The 25,705-nt window shown below is 37.5% G+C and overlaps 1 long non-coding RNA gene across 1 annotated transcript; it reads right to left on the bottom strand.

Annotated features, from left to right (window-relative positions):
• Positions 1–1,084: 1,084 nt before the first annotated feature.
• LOC125149695 (uncharacterized) lies at positions 1,085–25,705 on the bottom strand. The gene is made up of 3 exons (XR_007146013.1): positions 25,626–25,705; positions 12,230–12,289; positions 1,085–1,255 (listed from the first exon to the last, which is right to left on the bottom strand). It is a non-coding gene; the product is annotated as an uncharacterized LOC125149695 (long non-coding RNA).

The raw sequence follows: 25,705 nt of genomic DNA, 5'->3' as shown, positions 1-25,705 counted from the left end.
TAAGCAGAGAGGAGTTGGATGAAAATTCCTGAGAACCAGAATGTCATAAGAAAATGCACAGTCTTTTAAATACAGGAGATTCTAGAAACAGCCTATTGACCAATGCAGACATTTAATGAAAAAAATAATAATAATGAGGAAATTCAGAAGTTAAATTGGGACCAGAAATTAGAGGGTTGTTTTTGTAGCCAGCTCAGGAGTTTGGGCTTTCTCTTGTTCACAATGGGAAGGCTCTAACGTTTACTAATAATGTCTGCCTGATGCTTCACACAACTTCTAACCAGCAGGCATATGCTAATTGCTTCCAAATGCTTGTCTTCAATGTAGACTTCCCCCTCAAGTGAAAATCCCAGATTCTTTGGTTGCAATTGCTTTCTGATTATTAACTCACCTTGATCTCAACAGATCCTAGATTTAAATGTTTTTAAGCACAATGTGGGAGCTTAATTGTGGACTGAAATTAGTTTGCCATGAAGTCCATGACATTTGTGTTTGGTCCTAAAGGACAAGAACATAAATTAATGGATGGAAATAGAGAAAAGAGATGTCTTCGTGGAGGGAACAGCAAGAACAAAGAAATGGAAATGACAATTCACAGGATTTTAGGTGAATTAGGAGCTGCTATGTTGTACACGGATGTCCTGAGAATGTCAGCATGACTGCCGTACTCAAAGATAACCTGATAGGGAGATACAGATGAAAGACTAGTTACAAAGACACTGCCACAGTAGAATACAGAGGCAAGCATGGTATAATTTAAGGGAATTAAAGGAAATGAATTTCAAAAGTAATAGAATAATCAGCTATCTCTAGTTACTGATGGAATATAAGCCAAAAGGACTTTATAATCATAGTCATATATAGTCGCAGTCTTTATAAAGATAGAATTTGTTCAGTTTATGCTAATTATGATGTTCTTTCCATGGTAAGACCTTGTAAAATATTAGATATTGGAGATATTCTACTTCAACTATAGATGGAAGAAAGAAATGAAAGAAAGAAATACAGTGACTTATTTTTAAAAACTCTATAACATTGAACCACACTCTGAAAATTAATTTTATGTTCTCATCCATCTTGCCCATACCTCCTGTCTCTAGTCATTTTGTGGCTTTTGCTTTCTTCCCTAGACAGGTAATTATAACACCTGAGTCCAAAGCTGTAGTTCTTTACCGTGGCCACCATGTCCCCATTCTTATCTTCATCAAGTTTCTTTGCCTTTACCATTTGTTTGTGTCAGGCCATATCAAGAAATCTGTGAAAATCAATAGTTAATAAGTTACAGTAATATTTTCAATTTCCTGTCACCTACTTTAATGTACATGTATTCTCCGTAACTCCTCATCACTCACTAAATCCATCTTGTGATCAGTTAGATGTAACTTAATGTCAAGTTAATCCTTTCCTGAGTGACCTCAAATTTCACTGCATCAAAGCCAAGTCTGTGGGGCTTAGTCATTGTTTGGCACTTGAGAAGGTGAAAGATAATGAAAAAGGCAAAAGCCACTTATTGCTAGTAGTGACGCTCCTATGTAGGGCATGTGGTTGTAATGTTTTGACAAAAGTGAATAATAACTTAGGCTTTTAATTCTTAGTTTACTTGTTCATTTCACTAGAGTTGGCAAGTGTCGATATTCACCGAGGTGTGAATTGCCAGGTTCAGTGTTTCACTACTGCTTTCACAGTAGAAAGCAAGTGAACCCACGATTTCTGGCATTGGACATCTCAGTGGCATGAACTTTTTGAGATAATTTTCAAATGTATCCTAGAATTTCACAAAGAATCTTCTTCACTTGATGTTTCACAGAATAACTCTGTGTGCAAGGTATTAAGAGAGCTGTTTGTATTTTTCCAACATACTCATTGCATTTGTCCTAGTTTTTTTTCTTAAGTTTCAATAACTTTTCTTTATCCAATTGTAAATGTAGAATATACTCACTATATAATGCTTGGATAAAGCAATAAAAATGATCACTTTTGCTTTTGTTACCATACTATATGACTATACTACATATATATAGAATACTATAAAACAATTTTATTCTTATTTTCAACTAAATATATTGTGGCCATTTTCCATGTGTTATTAAAAATAAGAATATTAAAAGTATGTTTTATTATAACAAAAATATTTCTGGCTCTTGCAAGATGGCATGCAAAAATAACTTGAAAATTCTCTCTATAAACATCTAAAATGCTTATTAATTACAGTAACAAAACCAAAAATTAACATGCATTGCTAGGATGCTATGGGAGGGAAAAATACCTCAACAACAAGAAATGTTCAGATGCCAAAATCAAAGCCAGTAAGAGCTAGAGATAATAGTTTTAGTGACCTGAGATGCGGTTGGGACATTTAAAGACTTGATACAGTGACATAAGTCAAAGCTTTAGATCCAGCAGAGTCATTTAGAACTGAGGCCTCTAAAGAATGCATGAGAAAGAAAAATGTGTTCATTTCTGTAGAGGACCATAAGAAAGCTTGTTGCTGCCTGGTTTTATCTGTCCCTTAAAATGTCAAGACTTTGAACCTTTGTCCTAAAACAGGAAATAATATAAATCAAGTCTTAGCGGGGGATAATCTAGCGTCCCTGACATAAGAAAATGAAAACACATGCAGAGACAGATTCAAAACCCAGGAAATCCTGAATCCTCATTGAAGATGAGCTTAAGTTTAAAAATTTCTTGACAGACAGCAACATACCTATCATAAATAAGAGTCTGCACACAGCAGTAGATAATAATGTTATCTGTAACATTGCCTACTCCTTGTAACTTTGTTTCTTTATTTTGCATTATTTCAACATCAAGACCCTCCGGCACAATACTGAACAGAAGTGTTAGTAAGAAGCCTTACTAATTGTTTTATTTTATTTTTTATTTTAGGGGAAAAATTGTTCAATATTTCACCATTAAGTATGAATTCAGTTGTAGTTAGTTGTAGGTTTGTTTGTTTTTTCCAAATTCCATGGCTCAGACTGAGGAAATTCTCTTCTATACCCCTATACCTAGGTTGTTGAATACTTTTATCCTGAGTGGGTACTGAATTTTTTTTAAATATAAAATAATATCCTTTAAATACATGTAGCATCTACAGTAAACATCCTCTACTGTTCCTGACAGTGCTGGTTTTTATTTTTAATTCAGAATTACTTCAATTTCCTAGCTCATTGTTTTGTTAAACTTCTTGTTGTATATTTGTTTTAAGTGTTACTCACTTAAGCCGTTATTTTTATTTCTTCCTTTGTATTTTAGGTTTACTTTGTCCTTTTTCTAGCATTTAGAAGTGAAATCTTAAGTCATTGGCTTTATACCTTTCTTCCTTTCCATAAATATTTAAGGCTATATATTTTTCTCCAAGTACTGCTTTGGCTGCATCTCACAAATTTCCACATATTTCATTTTATTTGAAATATGTTCCAGTTTCCTTGTGATTTCTTTTCTGACACATTTTTTTTCAAACTTCATTGATCAGTTTTTTAAATACTGTAGTTGGTTTCTTACACAGCATATTATACATGATTTCTTCATTAATTCCATTGTGCTCAGAGGATATTCTCTGTATGATATCAGTTTTTTTGTTTTGTTTTGTTTTGTTTTGTTTTGTTTTGTTTTGTTTGAGACACAATTACCTAAAAGAGCAGATAATGTTTTTCAGCTATTTTGTGTCTTTATTGACACGTATCAAGGTCTAATTCTTCTAACAATTGCTGAGACAGCAATGTTAAAATTTCTTATTTTGAAAAATTTTCTACCATTGGAATTGTAAATTTCTACTTTCTGTCAGTGTTTGCTTCACATATGTTGAAATTCTGCTAACCATTTCTTCCAGATTGTCCAGTTTGTTGACATATAATTGTTCATAGAAGTCTCTTATGATCCTTTCTCTTTTTGTTGTGTCAGTTGTAACCTCTCCTCTTTCATTTCTGATTGCATTTATTTGAGCCTTCTTTTTTATTTGGTGAGTCTAGCTAAAAGTTTGTCTGTTTTGAGCTGATCTTTTCCTAAGATCAGCTCTTAATTTCATTGAACTTTTCTATTGGTTTTTCAGTCTTTATTTCATCTCTGGTCTTTATTATTTCCTTCCTCTTAACTTTGGGCTTCATTTGTTCTTTTTCTAATTCTTTTAGATGTACAAGTAAAATTGTTTATTTGAGATTTTTCTTGTTTCTTGAGGCAGTCCTTATTGCTATGAACTTCCCACTTAGAATAATTTTGCAGCATCCCATAGATTTGGGATGTGTAGTATTTCTGTTTTTATTTGTCTCCAGGTATTTTTTTAATTTCTCCTTTGATTTCTTTTATGACCCAATAGTTCTTCAGTAACATGTTGTTTAATCTCCATGTATTTATAGTCTTTCCTGTCTTTTTGTAATCGATTTCTAATTTCATACCTTAGTGGACAAAAAAGATACTTGGTATGATTTCAGTGTTTTTGAATTTATTGAGACTTGTTCTGTACCCTAACACGTGATCTATCCTGGATAATATTACATATGCATTTGAAAAGAATGTATATTCTGCTGCTTTGGATGGAAGGCTCTCTATATATCTATTATCTCCATCTGGTCTAATATGTCATTTAAGGCCAATGTTTCCCTATTGATTTTCTGTTTGAATGATTTATTCACTGATGCAAGTGGGATATTAAATTTCCCTAATATTGCTGTATTGCTATCAATTTTTTAAGTCTGTTAATATTTTCCTTATATATTTTGGTGTCCTTTGTTGGGTGCATATATAATCATGAATGTTATATATTCTTACAGGACTGCCCCATTTATTATTATGTACTATTCCTCTTGTCTTTTACTATATTCTTTGTTTTAAAGTCTATTTTGTCTCATATGAGTATAGCAACAGCAGCTTTCATTTTGTTTTCATTTGCATGGTGTGTCTGTTTCCATTCTTTCACTTTCAGTCTGTGTGTGTCCTCCTTCTGAAGAGTATCTCTTGTAGCAGTGTGTGTATTTGTGTATATGTATATGTATATTGTGTATGTGTGTCTGTCTGTCTTCCATGCATATGTGTGTGTGTTTTTTTATCCTTTCAGTCACTCTATGCCTTTTGATTAAAGAAGGTACTCTATTTACATTTAAATAATTATTGATAGATATGTGTTTGTTGTCATTTTGCTTATTGTTTTCTGGCTGTTTTTATAGTCCTTCTCTATTCCTTTCTTCTTTCTCTCTTGTCTTGTGATTCGATGAATTCCTTTAGTGTTATGTTTAGATTTCTTTCTCATGGTCTTTTTGTGTTTTGCAGTGAGTTTTTGTTTTGTGGTTATGGGGAGGTTCACATATATTATTCTATGTATATAACAGTCTATGTTAACTTGATAGCGACTTAAATTTTAACACATTATAAAGCTACAGTTTTACTCTTTCTCCCCCCCCCACTGTTTTATGTGTTTGATATAATTTTTACATTTTTTTATTTATGTTTCCTTTAATTACTATAGTTTTCATTAATTTTACTACTTTTATTTTTAACTTTCATGGTAACTTTATAAGTGATTAATCTACTACATTTACTATATATTTACATTTTCCAGTAATATTTTTACTTTCATATGTTTTCTTGGTATTACTTAATGCCATTTCTATTCAGCTTAAAAAGTCCCTTTAACATTTCTTGTAAGACTGGTTTAGCAGTAATGAACTTGTTTAACTTTGGTTGTCTGGAAAACTCTATCTCTCCTTTAATTCTGAATGATAACCTTGCTGGGTAGAATATTCTTTTTTGAAAGTTCTTTTTCTTTTCTATGCTTTAAATATGTCATGCCACTCCATTCTAGTCTGCAAAGTTTCTGCTGAGAAGTCTGTTGATAGCCTTATGGGATTTCCTTTGTACTTAACAATTTGTTTTTTCTCTTTCTGCTGTTAAGATTCTCTCTTCATCTTTAAATTTTGACACTTTAATCATACTGTGTTTTGCTGTGGATCTCCTTTAATTCATCTTCTTTGGCACTCTCTGGGCTTCTTGGACCTGGATGTCTGTTCTATCCCTTGGTTAGGGATATTTTCAGCCATTATTTCTTCAGATAAGTTTTCTATCCCTTTCTCTCTTCTCCTTCTGAGGACCCTATAATATGCTATTGGCCGCTTTAGTTATTTGCATTTTTTAAGATTGTTTTTTTCTTTTTTTGTTCTAAGTGAGTCCCATTGTTTTGTTTTCTAGCTTGCTGATCCATTTGCTTTATCCAGTTTGCTATTGAACCACCCTAGTGAATTTTCCCATTTAGTTACTATATTCATCAGCCCTGTGACTTCTCTTTGGTACTTTCTTATGTTTTCTTTGTTAAAGTTCTCACTGTGTTCATTCTGAGTTTGGTGAGTGTCTTTACGACCATTATTTTTAATTCTTATCAGGTAGATTACTTATCTCTGTATCATTAAGGTCTTTTTCTGATGTTTTATCTTGTCGTTTGTTTGCCGCATATTTTCCTGTTTCCTCATTTTCCTTGACTCTGTTTATTTCTATGCATGAGGCAAACAGCTACTTACCTCAGTCTTAAAGTGTGTGTGTGAGGGGGGGGGGGGCGGTGGTTCCTGCATAGATGATGAAACTTCTCATTCACCTTAACTTTTGTTTTTTCTCAAATATTTGTGATTGTCTGAATTAGTTGATTTATTCTTGATACCTTGATTGAGGCAATGCCAGGTCCTGTCAGTGTTACAAGGGGAGGAATCTCATTTAGTACCTAGATTCAGGCTAATTGGAATCCTTACTCTCAGGTGGCAGCTTTCAGAGTATGCAACTATATACAGTCTGGTGAGGCCACAATTGTCATACCTGCTGGCCTCCTGAACAGGAGATCTGGAGGTATCTTCTGAGCAATAGTTGCAAACTCAGGGTTCCAGACAAGTCTGGGAGGTCTTGTCAAACCGTAGCAGGGTACAAAGATGGTGTCCCCATTCTTGGGGCCTACCTCCTTAGTCTCGAGATGTGTGGGAAACCTGATGCAGGCCCCTCAGGCTGAAGCTCCAGGCTAAGAAGCTAGGCCTGTCTCACAGAAAACTGGAGTTGCCTTTGTCTGTAGTCTGTTGATTGCCCCAAGGGTGCTTGCCTGCTATGAACTGCCCTACCAACTCTTACATTCCTGTGGAGCTCAGGAGCATCAGCTCCCTTGGCCACCAGGGCCATGTGATCACAGGATATCCTTTGTGTGGCTTGCATATGCCTTTTGACTTTAGCTGGGCAGGTGGAGAGTGTAGGGTGCAAGGAAACATTGCTGGCTTCAGAAAGGCAGCAGGAACATGTCTGGACTGTGTCCTACCAGGGGCTTCAGGAAAGCAGCAGGAAAGTGCTTTGTTTATGTGCATACACTGGCTTTAGGCTGGGATCATGACAGTGCCTCGACTCACCAGCCCCAGCCAAGGAGCAAGAGTGTTGCAGCCCCCCTTGCTCATTGAATTTAGCTAGGAAGCAGGAGATTGCCACAATTGTGCTAGATTGCCCTGGACATGACGGCAGGGCTGGGGTGGGCGGTGGAGTACTGCAACTGCCATCATTCTTTGGCTTCAGCAAGAAAATGAGATAGTGCCATGATGGTCTGTTCCTACCTGTCTTAACAAGTGGCATGAGGGTCCCATGTCTCAGCTCACCTTCCCGTGCTAGCAGAGTAGGTAGGGGGTTTAAAACTAACATCTTCCAGTGCCTCTATTGCTGGGGAGAGTTTCAACTGTACCTCACCCCTCTCGCACATGCTTTTAGATTAGGAAATTAACCCTTCTCGCATATAGTCTAAGTGGTTTTCAAACTGCTATTTTCTCATTGAGTCTTGGGACAAATGAGACTATAGGTGAGCCCTTTAAAAGGGAAACCTCAGCTTCCTATTATACTTTTAGTTGCTTGGACATCAGCCCCATTGGTTTTACAAGCCAGATATTTGGGGGGCTTGTCCTTCCAGTGCAGATCCCAGAGGTTGGGGTGTCTGATATGGGGCACAAACCCTTCTTTCTTTGGGAAGAAGTGCCAGTTGGGTGAGATCCCTCCCTAGTGTGTGTCACCATGCCAGAGGTGGGGTTTTGGAAGAGACTGTGTCTCTGTCCCTCCTACCCATCTAGATGTGGTCTTTTTTGTTGTGGAAAATAAGTTCATCTCATTTTCAGACCTTTATCAGGGGGAAATGATCCATATTTCATATGTTCCTGTTGATATGGTCATTATGTTCATGGGAGGAGGTGAGTTCAGGATATTCCAATGCTACCATCTTACAGAAGTCTCTCAAGATAGAATTTTTAATACTTGACATATGGATCATGTGATATGGAAGAAAGGTCATGAACTACTTAGAAATGATTTCTGCTAAAACAGGAAACCTGATTAATGGTGGCTAAATCCAGGAACTGCTTAATGAGTGCACAATTTACCTTTAACATTTTTATAGTAAAAGACAGCAATGAAGAAGGTTTGTCAGGAATGTTTTTCAGGTCAGCAAATGTAGAGCTTTATTTCAATAAAGTGGAATAATTGCACGTAGCTTTCAACATTCTTAAGGAAAGTATATGTTCTAAAAACGTAAGGACAACCATTAAAATAAAAGAAACAGAATGTAAAATTATATATTGCTGGAAAGTAAAAATAAAATAGCAAATATGTGATAAATTAAAGACAAAAGAGAATAAAGAAGCAAATAAATAATTGAAATAAGGGGATTCAAATTAAGCCAGTTTGAACAAATCCAAATACAGGCATACTTCAATTTATTGTGCTTCACTTTATTACGCTTTTTACATACTGAGTTTTCTTATAAATTGAAGATTTGTCTAACGCTGTGTTGAGCAAGTTCATCAACACCATTTTTCCAATAGCATTTATTCATTTTTGTGTCTCTTTGTCACATTTTGATAATTATTGCAATATTTCAAACTTTTTCATTAGTATTAGTATTATTAGTATTAGTATTATTCATTAGTATTAGTATTATATATATTATAATTATATATATTATGGTGATCTATGTATTATATATATTATGGTGATCTATGATTAGTGATGTTTGATGTTACTATTGTAATTATTTGGGGGCACCATGAATCATGCTTATAGAAGATGGTGAACTTAAAACAAATGTTATGTGTGTTCTGACTGCTCCACCAGCCAGCCGTATACCCATCTCTCTTCCTCTTTTGGGCCTCCCTGTACCCTGAGACACAACGTCTTGAAATTAGGCCACTTAATAACCCTACAGTGGCCACTGAGTTTTCAAGTGAAGGGAAAACCCACATATCTCTTACTTTAAATAAAAGCTAGCAATGATTAAGCTTAGTGAGGAAGGAATGTCAAAAGCTGAGATAGACCAAAAGCTAGGCCTCCTGAACCAGACAGCCAAGTTACGAATGCAGAGGAAAAGTTTTTGGAAAAATTCTATACCAGTGGACACACAAATGATAAGAAAGCAGAACAGACTTATTGCTGATACAGAGAAAGTTTTAATGGTCTAATGAGAAGATCAGATTGATCATAGCATTCCTTTAAGCCAAGGCCCTAACTGTCTTCAATTTTATAAAGACAGTGAAAGGTGATGAAGTTGCAGAAGAAACGTATGAAACTAGAAGGGGTTGGTACATGAAGTTTAAGGAAGGAAGTCATCTCCATAACATCCAAATGCAAGGTGAGGCAGCAAGTGCTGATGTAGAAGATGCAACAGGTCATCCAGGAGATCAAGCTAAGATCCTTAATGGAGACGACTTCAGTGGACAGCAGGTCTTCGTGCAGACGAAACAGCCTTATGTTAGAAGGAGATGCCATCTAGGACTTTTATAGGTAGGGATAAGTTAGTGCCTGGTTTTAAAGTTTCCAAAGGCAGGGTGACTCTCTTTTTAGGGGTTAATGCAGCTGATGACTTTAAGTTGAAGATCATTCACCCTTCTGAAAATCCTATGGCCTTTAAGAATTATGCTAAATTTACTCTGTTTGTGCTCTATAAATGGAACAACAAAGTCTAGATGACAGCACATCTGTTACACATGGTTTACTGAATATTTTAAGCCCACTGTTGGGACTTACTACTCAGAAAAAAAGACACCTTTCAAAATATTACTGCTTATTTACTATGCAACCAGTCATCCAGTAGCTCTGATGGAGATGTACAATGGTATTAATGTTGTCTTCATGTCTGTTAACACAACATCCGTTCTTCAGCTCATGGACCAAGGAGTATTTTTTTGTTACTTTTAAGTCTTATTATTTAAGAAGTACATTTTGTAAGGCTGTAGCTGCTATAGATAATAATTCCTCTGATGGATCTGGGCAAAATCAATTGAATACCTTCTGGAAAGCATTCTAGATGTTATGAAGGGCATTAGTGATTCACAGGAAGAGGTCAAAATATCAAAATATCAACATTAACAGGACTCTGGAAGAAGCTGATTCCAGCCCTCATGGATGACTTTGAAGGGTTCACCATGAAGGGTTCACCAACTTCACTTGACTTTGAAGTTCAAGACTTCAGTGGAGGAAGTAACTGCAGATGTGGTAGAAATAGCAAGAAAACTAGAATAAGAAGTGGAGCCTGAAGATGCAACTGAATTGCTGCAATCTTGCAATAAAACTTAATGGATGAGGGGATGCTTCTTTTGGATGAGTAAAGAAAGTCGTTTCTTAAGATGGAATCTACTCCTGGTGAATATGCTGTGAAGAATGTTGAAATGACAACAAAGGATTTAGAACATTACATAAAGTTAGCTCGTAAAGCAGCTTCAGGTTTTGAGAGGATTGATTACAGTTTTGAAGGAAATTCTGTGGGTAAAATGCTATCAAGGAGCATTGTATGCTACAGAGAAATCATTTGTGAAAGGAAGGGTCAATTGACGAAGCAAAAGTTACTGTTGTGTTGTTTTAACAAATTACCACAGCCACCCAACCTTCAGCAGCCACTACCTTCATCAGTCCGCAGCCATCAACATCATGAGGGCAAGATCCTCCTCCAGCAAGAAGGTTATGACTTGCGGAAAGCTCAAGTGATGGTTTGCATTTTTTAGCAATGAAACATTTTTAAATTAAGATATACACACTATTTTTTTAGACAGAATGCTATTGCACACATAAGACTACAGTATGGTGTAAACATAACTTTCATATGCACTGGGAAAACAAAAAGTTCACTTGACTTGCTTCATTTGTGATATTTGCTTTATTGTGGTGGCCTAGAATGGAACCCACAATATCTCCAAGATATGCCTACATATCAGTAAGTGCAATAAATATTTTTAGCTGGTCATTAAAATATAATAATTGTCAGATTAGAAACAAAAAAATCTGACTATATGATGTTAATAAAGATACACATTTAGAACTTGACATATCAGAAGAACAGAGAGTGAAGGTATAAGATAAGTAATACTAGATATAGTCCTAGCCAAAAAAAAAAAAGCTGGTTATTTATATGAATATCAGTTAAAATATAGTTCAAGTTAAAACTATTACAAATAATGAAGGTTATTATCTAAAGTTAAAGGGAATGAAAAAAAAAACAAAGGAAGTGAATCTCTATGAAGATAAAGCAATTCTGCACATGTATGTAACTAAAAATATAAGACAAAGTACAAATAGCAAAACTGACAGATTTCAAAGTGGTTTAACCCTGTTATTCCAATCTCTAACATTATTATGTGTATCAGTAAAAGGTATCTTAAATATTGTTAACCCATTACCATACTTGGGTCCATAGGATTCTTTTATTCAGAAGAAACAAAGAGAAATGGAGGAAGTAATTTATTTTCACAAATTGAAAATAGCCTAAAGTCAATACTACAAAAATCACAAAGGTACTAACACTGGTCTCTTAGCTAATGAGACGCAATGAGAAAATTGATGGAGCTGCAGTTTCTTTTATCTTTTCCTTTCCCATTGTTTCCTTTTCAAAGAGTTCATTAACAAAAGGAAAAAGAGAAAGGGAAAAGTAAAATGAAAATCAGGCTGCTATTGGACAAAGGATTTACAGATCTCCCTTACAGATTATACCCAAGAGAGACCTAACATGAAATTGTAATATATACTTGTTTCTAATTCACAAAGCACAACAATTTCTTTATATTTCTGCATTATTAAAATTATCACTTCTGCTTGTTCTTTGATGTGTGAAATCTCTATTTTCAGGGACATTTTTCAATCAAATATTTTCAATAATCACAATTTGCGTTAACTCAGAAAATAAATCAATAGTTTTAATTCTCACTGTGGTAGAAATAAGTGATATAAGACCTAAAAGCTGATTTCTTACTTTTATTATCTGTGTATCCTGTGCTTCAAAGTTCATGGGAGTGTTCCAGAGCCTAGTGTGCTAGAAACAAAAGGAAGAAAAAATGTTTAATCCTATGATAAAAGCACAAACTTTATTGAAAAGAACCTCTGAAGACCCCAAAACAAATACAATTAGCTTTTCAATATAAGCATGGCTATGCTATTCACATAGCTTTTCCTAGGATATGTGGGTGTTAATGGACTGTATATCTGTTTCCCACCAAAATTCATGTTGAAATCCCTAACCTTTAATGTAATGAGACTTAGAGGATGGGCCTTTGGCAACTAATTAGGTCATGAGGATGGAGCAGTCATGAGTAGGATTAGTGCCCCTATAAGAAGATGCCAGAAAGCTAGCTTGCTTGCTTCTATCATGACAGGACAAAAGGAGAAGTCTACAGCCCAGAAGAGGGCTCTCAACAGAAGCCAACCATACTGGCATCCTGATCTTGGACTTCCAGCCTCCATACCTGTGAGAAATAAATTTTTGTTAAGTTACCCAGTCTGTGGTACCTTATCACAGCAACCCAAATGGAATAAGACACTGGGACTTTGGATCTAGAGACCTATTCTTGTGCACAGACAGCACTGGAGTAATTTAACTTCTTGGACATTATAGAGATATCTCAAATTGGCAATTTATATTACCTGTCTACTCTATCCATGTAATTTACCCAATTTAAACAAATAGCCTCCCTTTGTGTGCTAAAGAGATGCATTGAGGACAGACTAAATAATATATAATGATCAGAAGAGCTTCCCTTATAATCAGTTAATCTAATGTTATAAAACATTTGATGATTTATTCTGTTGTATCTCATGACTTAGTTGTCAGACATTAAAATAACCCAGATGTCAGATATTTTGGCTTTCAAAATTTCCAAGGAGAAGTAATACAAAAAGAAAATAAGGAGGGGAACTTTGGATATACATGCAATATGGGACCGTGGACACAATTATACCCACTTTATTACCTTAAACTGTATCAGGTATAACCAAAACATTGTGATCATTCTTATTTATATATCATCATTTTAATTCAAACACCAGTGGTGTCACATATGTAACTGTAGCTCAGTGTCAATTCTACATAACATTTTGCGTATCTTTTTACAACCCTAATTATTTTATGTGTGAATGCCTCTACAGGACTCAAGATGCTTCTCCCCATCCAGAATAATTTGTCATGTTGCAAAGAGTCTATTATCAATATGTGCTTGATTTAAAAAGAAATCAGATGGGCTTGAGACTCTGGTTCCATATATAAAGAGCTTGTAAGTTGACATGTTATGCTAACAACAAGTAAAAAGCTGAGTAGACTGAAAAATCAACTCTTTTTCAATCCACAAAGAGGGGAGAACATAGGGCAGACTTCTGCCTTCAAATCGGAGAGATAAGCAGGTGCATATAGAGAGTCGCAAATATGAACCACTACAAAAATAAGCATTGGGTAGGGAAACCTGAACTATAATTTAGAAATTGCTGCAGACTCATTGTGGACAACTGAGTTAAAAATTCTAGGGTTGGGGTGGGGCCTGGGGGCTCAATTGGTTGAGCATTCAAATCTTAATTTTGGCTCAGGTCATTATTTCATGGTTGTGAGATCAAGCCGCGCATCAGGCTCTGTGATGGGTTGGAGCCTGCTTGGGATTCTCTCTTTCTTCTCTCTCTGCCCCTCCCTCACTCGTTCTCTTTCTCAAAATAAATAAATAAGAAACATTAAAAATATTCTAGAGGAACCCAATCATAGGGATGCTGCCACAATAGTGTGAGATTTATCCCCAGGAGCTTGATCAGATTTCCACAGTAAATATCAAAGAAAGCCTACTCATCTCTTTCGGAAAGAGAACCATTTTGAAATACACCAGAGCACTCTGTTCTTAACAAGATCTACCTTGAGGTGAAACTAGTTAATCAGAACTTAACCTGCTGGATTCTTTTATGAGACTGACCTGAGGGAAGAGAGATAACCAACAAGTCAGTTTAGTCTTCCACATGGGAAAAAGGACATACCAAACTCGAGCTGTCCTGTCCCACCTTAGGGTCGGGGTTTTGGGGGGGTCAGAAAAAACCCGAGAAACATTTGTGATGTGCACAGACCAGAAGCATAAACTCACTAAAAGACTTGACCTAATCTTAGGACTATAGAATTCTTCCCTCTCACCACTTTTTTTCAACATCATACTGGAAGATCTAGCCAATGTGATAAGACAAGTTAAGGAACTAAAAGGTAAGTATATTGAGATAGAAAAAATAAATTCTCGTTGTTCACAGATGACATCATTATTTATGTAGAAAATATTAAAGAATCAACAACAACAACAAAATACCTCCTGAAAGTAATAAGCAATTATAGCAAGATTTCAGGATACAAGATTAATGTACAAAAGTCAATCATTTCCTATACACCACCAATTAACAAGTGGAATTTGAAACTAAAAATGTAATACCATTACATTAGCAACCCCCAAAATGAAATATTTAGGTATAAATCTAACTTGATCTATATGAGGAAAATTACAAAACTCTGATGAATGAAATAAAAGAACTAAAATGGAGAAATATTCCATGTTCATGGATAAGAAGACTCACTATAGTCAAGATGTCAGTTTTTCCCAAATTAATCAATGCAATCCCAATCAATATCCCAGAAAGCTATTTTGTGGATATTGGCAAACTGATTCTGAAGTTTGTATGAAGAAGGAAAAGACCCAGACTGGCCCACAGAATATTGAAGGAGAAAAACAGATTCGGAAGATTGATAGTACCTGACTTCAAGACTATTACTATAAAGCTACAGGAATCAAGACAGTGTTGTATTAGTGTAAACTAGACAAATAGATCAGTGGAACTGGATAGAGTGCCTAGAAATAGAACCAGATAAATATAGTTAACTAATCTTTGACAAAGGAGGAAACACACTACAATAAGAGAAAAAATAATCTTTTCAACAAATGGTAATGGAACAACTGGACATTCACAATGAAAATATTGATTTCAGATACAGACATTATACCCTTCACAAAAATTAACTCAAAATGGATCACAAGTCTAACTGTGAAATGCAGAACTATAAAACTGGAAGATAACATAGGAGAAAACAGAGGTGGCTTTGGATATGGTAATGATGTTTTAGATACAACAACAAAGTCATGATCCATGAAAGAAATATAGATAAGCTAATTAACACCTTTGAGTGAAGGATACATCTGATAAAAGACTATTATCCAAAATATAATAAGAAACTTTAAACCTCAACAATAAGAAAACAACTTGATTACAAGATGGGCCAAAGTCCTGAACAGACACCTCACCAACATTACAGATGCTCAAAAAGCACATGACAACATGGTCCACATCATATGTTATCAGGGAAATGCAAGTCAAAACAACAAGATATTACTACATGCCCATCAGTATGGCCAAAATCTGGAACACTGACAATACCAAATGCTTATGAGGATGTGGAGCAACAAGAATTCTCATTCTTTGCTGGTGGGAATGCAAAATGGTCCGGCTGTTTCTGAAGAGAGTTTGGCAATTTCTTATAAAGCTAAAGAACTGTGAAAAGACATAGAGGAAATTTAAATGCATATTACTAGGTGGAAGAAGCCAGTTGGAAAGGCTACATATTGTGTAATTCCAACTCTTAATATTCTTGGAAAGGCAAAGTTGTGGAAACAGTAGAAACTGTAGAAAGATCAGTGGTTGCCAGGAGTTGAAGTTGGGGGAGAGATGACTAGGTGGGGCACAGAAAATGTTTAGGGCTGTGAAAATACTCTGCATGGTGTTATAGTGATGGATACATGCCATTATACATTTGTTTAAACTCGTAGAATAAACAAAGCCAAGAGTAAATGGTAATGTAAACTATGGACTTTGGGTGATCTTGATGTGTCAATGTAAGTCATCCTTGGTTAAGAAATAAAAGTACCATTGTAGGGTATGTTAATAGGGGAGACTGCCTGTATGGCGGTCAGAATTATGTGAGTAATTTCTGTACCATCCTCTTAATTTTGTTGTCAACCTAAAATTACTCTTTAAAAAAAAGTCTTTAAAAATTTTACAAGGGCTTTGACCAAATTGTTACCATTTTTTTAAGAGCTTCCTTTCAGCATGTTGTGTTCCCCACTGAACAATGCAGTATAGGCTAAACTGGTTAAACCTTGTCCTCTGAGATGTGACACTTAAAGACCCAAGAATGTAAATGCTGGAATGGGCACATTTCTTGGAAGTGAAGTTTCTTCTCAACTGTCCTATTGATTTTTCAAAGGAACATGCTAATGGAATTACATTTTCAAAATAAAAACACCAAAAAAAGCTGAAAACAAATGGAGTGTGGGTATATTGACTTCTCTTGCTTCCACTGGACCAGAAAGGGCTGGAGATGCTCCACTGCACAGAAGACGGCTTTTGTCTTCTAATTATTTTTGTGACACCTTACCTCCCAGATCCTATTTTCCCCATGTAGGAAGACTTGCCACAGCTGCTGGCTTTTATTTCCTCCCCAACTCCCCTCCCCCCACACCCAATTACACAGTTGACAAATGTATTTATTTCTATTTATTTATTTTTTTTCTCACTTCCTATCAAGTGCCTACTGTTTCCTTGCCCCATGACCTCAAGGTATCGGAAGTCACCAGCTCCCTCTGACTCTTGGGTCAGCTTCTACTTTCTATTTGTGTAAGACCTGATATTTAAATATTTAAACAAGGGAAGAAATTGAAGCCGATCTTTCTTTAGATCTGCATAAGTTCTAGGGACATCTTATTTGAGTTTGTTACACTTACTGTCTATGGGGATCCAATGAGCATATTTTAATTATGGGGTTTGAGTACATAGTCTCATAGCCTCAGGTTTTGAAAGTTTTCTTTACCTTGCTTGTTCTGTTTTCCCATAGGGAAGTAGACATTTTGGATATATCAGCATATATCAGTATTACTACATTAAGTAAACATAAAATATAAAAATCATTTTGTCATGTAATGTAGTTAGGATAGATCTTTATGGCTTATCCATTATTTACAATATTTTTCATCTTCTTTCATCAAAATTATTAATAAACAGGCAGTTGAATGCCATCAAGAAAAACATATTGGAATTCTTAGCCTTGATGACAAGATTGATTTAAAATAGGGTTTGAAAATGAAGGCCCATGGCCTGAATTGTGTTAGTAAATTCTCTCTTTCTCAAGACAGGTAGATGAGTAGATAGACTAACAGATATATACATAAGAAAGAGAAAGGAGGAAGGGAGGGAGGGAGGGAGGGAGGAAGGAAGGAAGGAAGGAAGGAAGGAAGGAAGGAAAGAAGGAAGGAAAGAAGGAGCAAGCATTGGTGTTGTTAGAAAAAGACTATGTACCTGTAGACAAGAAATTCTTCGTTTCCCCATAGACACCACGAATTGACTTTCAGACACCTCAGTTTACATCTTTCATTACTTTCTTGAACCCTGTGTGCATTTAACTCGGAGGCACCTGCCTTAGTATTTTCAACTGGACAATTTTACTCAAAAACTAACAAATATAAGGTAGATTAATAAATCAACAGTCAAATGTTTAAAACAAGTTCATAGAACAGAAATTCCACCGAAGATGTCATTTTCCAAACTGTGCTGAAGATATGTAGAAAAAAGATCATTACAAATAAATACTGGAAACCTTAGGGTAAACAAAGGTGAACTGATAAAGTGATTTTTATTATTTTTTTTTAACGTGTATTATTTGAGAGAATGAGAGAGCAAGAGAGAGTGTATGTGCCCCGCACGAGCAGGGGAGCGGCAGAGACAGAGGGAGAGAGAGAATCCCAAGCAGGTTCCATGTTGTCAGTGTGGTGCCTTGATGTGGAGCTCAATCTCACAAACTGGGAGATCATGACCTGAGACGAAGTCAAGGGTCCTACGGTCAACTGACTGAGTCACCCAAGTGCCTCATGAACTGATAAACTGATTTTAAAATTGTAGTACTCTGCCTAATCTGAAATGAACTAATGTGTAATTTGGATTATCAAAATGTTTGTGGGATTGTACGTAGTCAGTGTTTGAAAAGTGTATTTTGTGGGGCGCCTGGGTGGCGCAGTTGGTTAAGCGTCCGACTTCAGCCAGGTCACGATCTCGTGGTCAGTGAGTTCGAGCCCCGAGTCAGGCTCTGGGCTGATGGCTCAGAGCTTGGAGCCTGTTTCCGATTCTGTGTCTCCCTCTCTCTCTGCCCCTCCCCCGTTCATGCTCTGTCTCTCTCTGTCCCAAAAATAAATAAATGTTGAAAAAAAAAATTAAAAAAAAAAAGAAAAGTGTATTTTGTAATAGAGCCTTGTAAATATATGTGTGTGCACAGAATCTCTGGGAATGACAGTTTTGTCACCCATTCTTTAACTCCCCCACATCTTTCTTTAGCTCAAAAAGTGACAGGATTCACTTGAAGGACTCTTTAATCTTTCCAGTCTTCAACAAGAAAGGTGAAATAATAAACCTGAGAGTGGCTATTAAACATAGTAGACACAGGCAAAAACTATTGCCAGTTCACCCCCAGAACTACTCAATGTTTCCTGAAGGGTCTTATTGTCTGCACCATCTTACTTCTGGTACAGATACATGAGATGTACTTCCATGTATTCTAACTTAGTAGGCCTAGGGGCTTGGAAGACTTTAGACATTAGTGTTTTTTTTTTGTTTTTTTTTTTTTTTTCAAAAAATATTTTATTTATTTTTTTATTTTTTATTTTTTTATTTTTTTTTTTTATGAAATTTATTGACAAATTGGTTTCCATACAACACCCAGTGCTCATCCCAAAAGGTGCCCTCCTCAATACCCATCACCCACCCTCTCCTCCCTCCCACCCCCCATCAACCCTCAGTTTGTTCTCAGTTTTTAACAGTCTCTTATGCTTTGGCTCTCTCCCATTCTAACCTCTTTTTTTTTTTTTTCCTTCCCCTCCCCCATGGGTTCCTGTGAAGTTTCTCAGGATCCACATAAGAGTGAAACCATATGGTATCTGTCTTTCTCTGTATGGCTTATTTCACTTAGCATCACACTCTCCAGTTCCATCCACGTTGCTACGAAAGGCCATATTTCATTTTTTCTCATTGCCACGTAATATTCCATTGTGTATATAAACCACAATTTCTTTATCCATTCATCAGTTGATGGACATTTAGGCTCTTTCCATAATTTGGCTATTGTTGAGAGTGCTGCTATGAACTTTGGGGTACACGTGGCCCTATGCATCAGTGCTCCTGTATCCCTTGGATAAATTCCTAGCAGTGCTATTGCTGGGTCATAGGGTAGGTCTATTTTTAATTTTCTGAGGAACCTCCACACTGCTTTCCAGAGCGGCTGCACCAATTTGCATTCCCACCAACAGTGCAAGAGGGTTCCCGTTTCTCCACATCCTCTCCAGCATCTATAGTCTCCGGATTTGTTCATTTTGGCCACTCTGACTGGCGTGAGGTGATACCTGAGTGTGGTTTTGATTTGTATTTCCCTGATAAGGAGCGACGCTGAACATCTTTTCATGTGCCTGTTGGCCATCCGGATGTCTTCTTTAGAGAAGTGTCTATTCATGTTTTCTGCCCATTTCTTCACTGGGTTATTTGTTTTTCGGGTGTGGAGTTTGGTGAGCTCTTTATAGATTTTGGATACTAGCCCTTTGTCCGATATGTCATTTGCGAATATCTTTTCCCATTCCGTTGGTTGCCTTTTAGTTTTGTTGGTTGTTTCCTTGGCTGTGCAGAAGCTTTTTATCTTCATAAGGTCCCAGTAATTCACTTTTGCTTTTAATTCCCTTGCCTTTGGGGATGTGTCCAGTAAGAGATTGCTACGGCTGAGGTCAGAGAGGTCTTTTCCTGCTTTTTCCTCTAAGGTTTTGATGGTTTCCTGTCTCACATTTAGGTCCTTTATCCATTTTGAGTTTATTTTTGTGAATGGTGTGAGAAAGTGGTCTAGTTTCAACCTTCTGCAAGTTGCTGTCCAGTTCTCCCAGCACCATTTGTTAAAGAGGCTGTCTTTTTTCCATTGGATGTTCTTTCCTGCTTTGTCAAAGATGAGTTGGCCATACGTTTGTGGGTCTAGTTCTGGGGTTTCTAGTCTATTCCATTGGTCTATGTGTCTGTTTTGGTGCCAATACCATGCTGTCTTGATGATGACAGCTTTGTAGTAGAGGCTAAAGTCTGGGATTGTGATGCCTCCTGCTTTGGTCTTCTTCTTCAAAATTCCTTTGGCTATTCGGGGCCTTTGGTGGTTCCATATGAATTTTAGGATTGCTTGTTCTAGTTTCGAGAAGAATGCTGGTGCAATTTTGATTGGGATTGCATTGAATGTGTAGATAGCTTTGGGTAGTATTGACATTTTGACAATATTTATTTTTCCAATCCATGAGCAGGGAATGTCTTTCCATTTCTTTAAATCTTCTTCAATTTCCTTCATAAGCTTTCTATAATTTTCAGCATACAGATCCTTTACATCTTTGGTTAGATTTATTCCTAGGTATTTTATGCTTCTTGGTGCAATTGTGAATGGGATCAGTTTCTTTATTTGTCTTTCTGTTGCTTCATTGTTAGTGTATAAGAATGCAACTGATTTCTGTACATTGATTTTGTATCCTGCAACTTTGCTGAATTCCTGTATCAGTTCTAGTAGACTTTTGGTGGAGTCTATCGGATTTTCCATGTATAATATCATGTCATCTGCAAAAAGCGAAAGCTTGACTTCATCTTTGCCAATTTTGATGCCTTTGATTTCCTTTTGTTGTCTGATTGCTGATGCTAGAAGTTCCAGCACTATGTTAAACAGCAGCGGTGAGAGTGGGCATCCTTGTCGTGTTCCTGATCTCAGGGAAAAAGCTCTCAGTTTTTCCCCGTTGAGGATGATGTTAGCTGTGGGCTTTTCATAAATGGCTTTTATGATCTTTAAGTATGTTCCTTCTATCCCGACTTTCTCAAGGGTTTTTATTAAGAAAGGGTGCTGGATTTTGTCGAAGGCCTTTTCTGCATCGATTGACAGGATCATATGGTTCTTCTCTTTTTTTTTGTTAATGTGATGTATCACGTTGATTGATTTGCGAATGTTGAACCAGCCCTGCATCCCAGGAATGAATCCCACTTGATCATGGTGAATAATTCTTTTTATATGCCGTTGAATTCGATTTGCTAGTACCTTATTGAGAATTTTTGCATCCATATTCATCAGGGATATTGGCCTGTAGTTCTCTTTTTTTACTGGGTCTCTGTCTGGTTTAGGAATCAAAGTAATACTGGCTTCATAGAATGAGTCTGGAAGTTTTCCTTCCCTTTCTATTTCTTGGAATAGCTTGAGAAGGATAGGTATTATCTCTGCTTTAAACGTCTGGTAGAACTCCCCTGGGAAGCCATCTGGTCCTGGACTCTTATTTGTTGGGAGATTTTTGATAACCGATTCAATTTCTTCGCTGGTTATGGGTCTGTTCAAGCTTTCTATTTCCTCCTGATTGAGTTTTGGAAGCGTGTGGGTGTTCAGGAATTTGTCCATTTCTTCCAGGTTTTCCAGTTTGTTGGCATATAATTTTTCATAGTATTCCCTGATAATTGTTTGTATCTCTGAGGGATTGGTTGTAATAATTCCATTTTCATTCATGATTTTATCTATTTGGGTCATCTCCCTTTTCTTTTTGAGAAGCCTGGCTAGAGGTTTGTCAATTTTGTTTATTTTTTCAAAAAACCAACTCTTGGTTTCGTTGATCTGCTCTACAGTTTTTTTAGTTTCTATATTGTTTATTTCTGCCCTGATCTTTATTATTTCTCTTCTTCTGCTGGGCTTAGGCTGCCTTTGCTGTTCTGCTTCTAGTTCCTTTAGGTGTGCTGTTAGATTTTGTATTTGGGATTTTTCTTGTTTCTTGAGATAGGCCTGGATTGCAATGTATTTTCCTCTCAGGACTGCCTTTGCTGCGTCCCAAAGCGTTTGGATTGTTGTATTTCCATTTTCATTTGTTTCCATATATTTTTTAATTTCTTCTCTAATTGCCTGGTTGACCCACTCATTCGTTAGTAGGGTGTTCTTTAACCTCCATGCTTTTGGAGGTTTTCCAGACTTTTTTCTGTGGTTGATTTCAAGCTTCATAGCATTGTGGTCTGAAAGTAAGCATGGTATAATTTCAATTCTTGTAAACTTATGAAGGGCTGTTTTGTGACCCAGTATATGATCTATCTTGGAGAATGTTCCATGTGCACTCGAGAAGAAAGTATATTCTGTTGCTTTGGGATGCAGAGTTCTAAATATATCTGTCAAGTCCATCTGATCCAATGTCTCATTCAGGGCCCTTGTTTCTTTATTGACCGTGTGTCTAGATGATCTATCCATTTCTGTAAGTGGTGTATTAAAGTCCCCTGCAATTACCACATTCTTATCAATAAGGTTGCTTATGTTTATGAGTAATTGTTTTATATATTTGGGGGCTCCGGTATTCGGTGCATAGACATTTATAATTGTTAGCTCTTCCTGATGGATAGACCCTGTAACTATTATATAATGTCCTTCTTCATCTCTTGTTACAGCCTTTAATTTAAAGTCTAGTTTGTCTGATATAAGTATGGCTACTCCAGCTTTCTTTTGGCTTCCAGTCGCATGATAAATAGTTCTCCATCCCCTCACTCTCAATCTAAAGGTGTCCTCAGGTCTAAAATGAGTCTCTTGTAGACAGCAAATAGATGGGTCTTGTTTTTTTATCCATTCTGATACCCTATGTCTTTTGGTTGGCGCATTTAATCCATTTACATTCAGTGTTATTATAGAAAGATACGGGTTTAGAGTCATTGTGATGTCTGTATGTTTTATGCTTATAGTGATGTCTCTGGGACTTTGTCTCACAGGGTCCCCCTTAGGATCTCTTGTAGGGCTGGTTTAGTGGTGACAAATTCCTTCAGTTTTTGTTTGTTTGGGAAGACCTTTATCTCTCCTTCTATTCTAAATGACAGACTTGCTGGATAAAGGATTCTCGGCTGCATATTTTTTCTGTCTAGCACCCTGAAAATCTCGTGCCAATTCTTTCTGGCCTGCCAAGTTTCAAAAGAGAGATCAGTCACGAGTCTTATAGGTCTCCCTTTATATGTGAGGGCACGTTTACCCCTTGCTGCTTTCAGAATTTTCTCTTTATCCTTGTATTTTGCCAGTTTCACTATGATATGTCGTGCAGAAGATCGATTCAAGTTACGTCTGAAGGGAGTTCTCTGTGCCTCTTGGATTTCAATGCCTTTTTCCTTCCCCAGTTCAGGGAAGTTCTCAGCTATGATTTCTTCAAGTACCCCTTCAGCACCTTTCCCTCTCTCTTCCTCCTCTGGGATACCAATTATGCGTATATTATTTCTTTTTAGTGTATCACTTAATTCTCTAATTTTCCCCTCATACTCCTGGATTTTTTTATCTCTCTTTTTCTCAGCTTCCTCTTTTTCCATAACTTTATCTTCTAGTTCACCTATTCTCTCCTCTGCCTCTTCAAGCCGAGCTGTGGTGGTTTCCATTTTGTTATGCATTTCGTTTAAAGCGTTTTTCAGCTCCTCGTGACTGTTCCTTAGTCCCTTGATCTCTGTAGCAAGAGATTCTCTGCTGTCCTGTATACTGTTTTCAAGCCCAGCGATTAATTTTATGACTATTATTCTAAATTCACCTTCTGTTATATTATTTAAATCCTTTTTGATCAGCTCATTAGCTGTTGTTATTTCCTGGAGATTCTTCTGAGGGGAGTTCTTCCGCTTGGTCATTTTGGATAGTCCCTGGAGTGGTGCGGACCTGCAGGGCACTTCCCCTGTGCTGTAGTGTGTAACTGGAGTTGGTGGGCGGGGCCGCAGTCAGACCTGATGTCTGTCCCCAGCCCACCGCTGGGGCCACGGTAAGACTGGTGTGTGCCTTCTCTTCCCCTCTCCTAGGGGCGGGATTCACTGTGGGGTGGTGTGGCTCGTCTGGGCTACTTGCACCGTGCCAGGCTTGTGATGCTGGGGATCTGGCGTATTAGCTGGGGTGGGTAGGCAAGGTGCTCGGGGGCAGGAGGGGCAGGCTTAGATCGCTTCTCCTTAGGTGATCCACTTCAGGAGGGGCCCTGTGGCAGCGGGAGGGAGTCAGATCCGCTGCCGGAGGTTTGGCTCCGCCGAAGCGCAGAGTTGGGTGTTTGCGCGGAGCGAGCAAGTTCCCCGGCAGGAACAGGTTCTCTTTGGGATTTCGGCTGGGGGATGGGCGGGGGAGATGGCGCTGGCGAGCGCCTTTGTTCCCCACCAAACTGAGCTCTGTTGTCAGGGGGCTCAGCAGCTCTCCCTCCCTTTGTCCTCCAGCCTTCCCGCTTTCCGAGCAGAGCTGTTAACTTATGACCTCCCAGACGCTAAGTCGCGCTTGTTGTGGGAACACAGTCCGTCAGGCCCCTCCGCTTTTGCAAGCCAGACTCGGTGGCTGTGCTTGGCCGGCGAGCCGCCCCTCCGCCCCGGCTCCCTCCCGCCAGTCCGTGGAGCGCGCACCGCCTCACCGCCCTTCCTACCCTCTTCCGTGGGCCTCTCGTCTGCGTTTGGCTCCGGCGACTCCGTTCTGCTAATCCTCTGGCGGTTTTCTGGGTTATTTAGGCAGATGTAGATGGAATCTAAGTGATCAGCAGGACGTGCGGTGAGCCCAGCGTCCTCCTAAGCCGCCATCTTGCCGCCGACCCGAAGTTGGCCACCTAGACATTAGTGTTTTTTAATAGGATCCACACTTGATTCCATTGCAGTCCAAATCTGAGATCCACCCTTCTGGACTCTTCTTGCTTACAAAGACATTCAATATGTCTCTGTCTAACAAAATAACAAGGACTACATTCCTCACTTACCTTAACCTGCAATATGTGTTCCATCCTCCGCTAATCTAATTTTTCTTACCTGGACACATGGGCTGCCCCCATCATCCTGGATGCCACAGACAGAAATATATGTTTGCGAACCCTGTTCCAATCATGACTTTAGTTGTTACAAATGCCTAAGACTTTTGACAAAGAGCCGTATTAGCTCTTGTGGAGGAGGAAAAAAAAAGTCTTATTCTAATATCCAAGTGAATCATCTACGTTACTGCATTAAGACACAGTGACCACAATAAGAAAAATCTTAGTAGCTAAGAGAACAGGTTTGCATATGCCAAAGATGGGCAGATTTTCATCTGAATCGTAAATGAAAACTGCAAGTATTTAACAAAACAATACCAGTTTCACTCAGCGTTCAGGTATTGCATTACAGTGCATAAATCTAATGAAATATAGCCCTCGGGTTAAACAGAGATGCTCACTTTCAAATGTATGAATATTAACCAGCCCATGACATTCTCAGTTTCATTAACTAGCCCCAACTAGTTATTTCAGCTGCTGCATATATAGACTGGCCTTCCTCAGAGAACAACCCACCTGGGATCATAAATTGAAAACTGGTGTCAGGAGAATTGCAGATTGGTTTCAAAGCAAAGAATTACAGTGAGGAACATCAG

This window comes from Prionailurus viverrinus, chromosome D3, assembly GCF_022837055.1.
Source record: "Prionailurus viverrinus isolate Anna chromosome D3, UM_Priviv_1.0, whole genome shotgun sequence".
Classification (NCBI taxonomy): domain Eukaryota; kingdom Metazoa; phylum Chordata; class Mammalia; order Carnivora; family Felidae; genus Prionailurus; species Prionailurus viverrinus.
This window is presented reverse-complemented; position numbering and strand designations above follow the sequence as displayed.